This window comes from Amphimedon queenslandica, unplaced genomic scaffold, assembly GCF_000090795.2.
Source record: "Amphimedon queenslandica unplaced genomic scaffold, v1.1 AMPQUscaffold_13252, whole genome shotgun sequence".
Lineage (NCBI taxonomy): Eukaryota > Metazoa > Porifera > Demospongiae > Haplosclerida > Niphatidae > Amphimedon > Amphimedon queenslandica.
This window is the reverse complement of record NW_003546512.1, coordinates 77860-82138: the sequence shown is the minus strand read 5'-3', so window position 1 is coordinate 82138 and position 4279 is coordinate 77860. Positions and strand designations below refer to the sequence as shown.

General features: G+C 36.0%; 1 long non-coding RNA gene across 1 annotated transcript; it reads left to right on the top strand.

The window, feature by feature from the left end:
• Positions 1-1407: 1407 nt before the first annotated feature.
• LOC109584066 (uncharacterized) lies at positions 1408-1772 on the top strand. The gene is made up of 3 exons (XR_002185827.1): positions 1408-1541; positions 1594-1701; positions 1756-1772. It is a non-coding gene; the product is annotated as an uncharacterized LOC109584066 (long non-coding RNA).
• The last annotated feature ends 2507 nt before the right edge of the window (positions 1773-4279 follow it).

Here is a 4279-nt window from a genome sequence, read left to right as displayed (position 1 = left end):
TAACTAGCATTAAGTATTACATAATGTATTGTATGTGTGCATTATTATTCATAACACTGAGTGTGTGGGTGTGGTTTATGATAATTATTAATATTTTATTATTATAGAATTGTTCAAAGTTATCTAATCCTGGAGGATCAGTACAATGGCCTGAGGAAAGACGTGCTCATTCCAGTGTATTGATTAACACTAGCTCAGGACCACACCTACTAGTGGTGGGTGGATATCGTACTTATGATATTTGGATATTTGATATTAACAATAAATCATGGAAGGAACTGGTAAGTATATTATAATATAATAACAATACATCATAACTGGTTATTATTATGTACTAGTAATCAAGTATTGTACTTATGTATGTTATACTGTATAATGTAAATAATTAATAATTACTGAAAGAATGGTTTACATTAATAATACAACACTATATTGGTTTAGGGTGTGGCTTATAGTTTGTGGGTGTGGTTTGTAAATAGATGATATAAATGATATAATATAATTAATTATTTTACAAATATATATTTTTCATAGAAAGATATACCAGACAAGGTCACTAAGAGATGTTATCATTCTCTCTCAGTTTGGAGTGTGACTCCAATCACTAACTGGATAATTGTGTTTGGAGGAGAGAGAGACTGGTCACCAATAAGTGATCCAGCAGTTATTGAACTCAGTGAGTACATTTAAATACAAATGTATTGAATATACACAATTTTTAAATATTGAATATAATAATTATAAATTAACAGTGTCGCCTTTTGTTTTATTAACTGACATAATACAGTAGTACTTTTATGTATAGTGGGAAATCTTTGAGTGAATTATATTTGGCGAATTGGCATTTTGATGGCCATTCGCCAAAATAAAAATCTGCCATTTTGAGCCATTATATGCATGCTCAATGGCACTTGGCCACAAATTTGCGAAATTAAAATCTGCCAATCACCAAAATTTAGCAATTAGCCAAATTTTACCCCTCCAAAATTTCCCACTATACGGTATTACATGTATAAATGTACATTTTTACTTGTCATTAATTGAATTATTGTGTTACTGTATAGGATATACTAGCAATAATGATTGGTCTACTAGTATAATACCTCTGGACCAGTATCAAGAGAAACTACAAGAAAGGAGAAGAGAAATAGACCATCTGACAGATGTACTACAAGAAAGGGAAAGGGAACTACAGGAGGAGAGAAGAGAAAAGGAACAAGTTAGAGACAGACTACAGCAGCAACTTGAAGGAAGAGAACAACAACTTCAACAAGCACAGCAACAAGGACAAGAAAGAGAGAGGGAAATTCAACAGGCCAGACAACAACTTCAACAAGCACAGCAACAAGGACAAGAAAGAGAGAGGGAAATTCAACAGGCCAGGGAACGAGAGCAGGATCTTCAACGGCAGCTTCAACAAGCACAACAGCAATTTCAAGAATATTCTATTTATGTAGAAGATTATGAGAAACTGAAATTCAAAGTTGCTGATATGGAGGAGAAGGAGGAACAATATCTCAAGGAGAAACAGATCATTATTGGTTAGTTAACTATACACACAGCATGTATTATATGAGTATGTTTATTATGTAGACGACGTTCAAAATCTTAAAACTGATATTTCTGAGAAAGATAAAGTTATATCTAAACTGACATCACAAGTAGAGGAACAATCACAGAATGAGAAACAGATTATTACTGGTTAGTGTATCATCATCAATCAATAATAATAATTAATATTCTATTAATTTATAGACCTTAAAGAAAAAGACTTTCACATAGCCAAACTAGTGAAGGAAAGACAAGAGAGAAGCAAAGTGACTAGTTCCATTGGACTGCAATTTAATTACCTGATCCCTTCAATGGGTAAGAGTATTATTGTGTGACTGACTGAGTGCAGGGTTTCCTGACATAGTGCTCATGTAGCTTCTTGTCAGTCTATTTTCAGTTGCTCAAAAACTTTACAAGGAGGGAATTTTTAATTTTTTCTGGTGCATACCGTATATTTTTAAATAAAAGCCCGGGCGTCTATTTCCTAAAATGGAATTTGGACCTCGAAAAAAATTTAAAAAATTAAAAAACTTTGGCACAGAGCGGGATTCAAACCCATGACCTCATGTACTTGACTTATACTGTGTTTACACTAGCTTTTTAAACTGAGCCAGCCCTGTTTAAAGTGGGCCAGCACAGTTTCATTTGATAGTGTAAACAGTAACCAAACTGAGCTAAAGTGAGCTGGGCCAAACCAGGCCAGCATGGTTAGTACAGCAGGGCCAGCTCAGTCTGGTTCAGCACGGTTTGGCCCACTTATGTAGTGTAAACACAGCATTACAAACTTACAGATAGCATCCACAAGGCTACTGAGTCACTTCTAAGCTAAATTTGCGTATTTATAGTTCAATTCTATTGCTACCCAGGCGTTTATTTGCATCCGGCTTCTATTTAAGAATATACGGTATACATGTTCTTATGTTGTTTATTAACTTTGAGCTAATTCCAATCAAGTTTGTATTTTTATGATTTTTTTAAGTGGCTCAAAAATTGGGCCAATGGTCCTTCATCAAAAATAGCTAGAAGAGAAGTCTTCATTATAATTTTTTCTGATACATATGTTCTTATGTTGTATCAACGTCAAAGCTAATTCCGATCAAGTTTGGATTTTTTATAAGTTTTTAAAGTTGCTACTAATGCCATGTACTGTATTGTTAGTGCTTGTCAGCTCATGAAGCTCATGCTGTTTATCTCACTTAATATGCTTTGTGGGAAACCCTGACTGAGTGTATACAGTTGTGTGTGTGTACTCACTGTATATTATTTTGTATAACTAAAAGATAAATTGGATTGTCTGAGTGATGTCCAGGTAGCAGAGAGGAAGCTGTTCTTAATTCAAGGAGACATGCCTCAACTGATGAATTGGGAGAAATATGGCCTAAGGATTGGGATACAAAAGGAGAGCTTACTGTCCTTTGAGACAGTAGAAGCAGCAGTGGTTGCTCTTGTAGGAGGAGAGTTCCAGTTTCCTCCTAATACTGTCCTAGTGAGTGCTGTGTATGCAGTATCACTCTCAAAGCCTCTCCTCAAACGGCTCATATTAGAAATACAGCACTGTGTTGATTTAACAGGACGACCAGCTCTTAGTCGTCATCTTAAGTTTGCTATAGCTCCCATGAACACACCCAGTCTTCCTTACCAGTTCTCAATAGTTGAGGGAGGAGATTTTAAAGCTGATAGTTGGTATGGATCCATTCAACGTAAAGAGTTCTGTTTGGTAGCTATTGTTGGGGAGAAACATCTACCCAAATCATCAACTAATGGAGACGAGTCAGAGGAAGAGGAGGAGGAGCAAGAGGAACAAGCAGAAGAGGAAACTGAGGAGGAAGTGGAAGATGGTAATAGTGATTCATCCAGTGATTCTGATAAGACTAAAGATCCACCAGGAGGTAGCAGCGGAGGACAAGGTGAGTAATGAGTCAGTGAGTGTGTACTAGTATAAAATGAACTGAATCTCAATTCCACTATATAGGAGAGTCTACTAGTAATGAGGGAGTAGAGGAAGAGGGGGAGACTGGAGGTGAGCCATTACATGAGGAAGGAAATGAAGAGGAAGATAATGAAGGAGTAGAAGAGTCAAAGGATCATGAAGAACCACAGCATGAAGAAGAAACTGCTCCAATACCTTGTACTGAGATTAGTTCAGATTTTAATAGTAAGTACATCAACATGCAGTGAATATTAATTAATGTATATTTGTGTAGGTAAAGTAGTAGTTTCCACTGGTATAGTAGAGAATATGGCTTATGCTGGACTGGTTTATTATGAGGAGAAAAGGGCTGAAGACTTGGTGAGATTTTCTGCTGCCAAAGATCTCAGTGCACTGCTTGAGGTACCCCTGCTTATATTCTGTAATTATAGTGACTTTATTTGTAGTTTATTAAAAAAGACTGTCCTCATGCTGAAAGAGGACAAAATACTCTATTTCGTTTCAAAGATTATAATGGATATATTGAATTAAAGCTTGATGCTCCTCAAAAGAAACCATTCACTGGTTGGAGTATTGAGCCTCACATGGACTCATGCAAAGTAGGAAGGAATGAGCTTTATATGTACTGACATTGTGTGTATCAATAGTTTCTACGTTGTGATGTTGATAAGTTTGGTGAAGCTAATTATCCTCTTCCTTCCACTTGTCTAATATCAGTATATGGGTCACCTGGTGCTGTACCATCATTGCACTATTCTATACCACTGGATGGAGTGGCTGATCCTGTTTCTATATTCA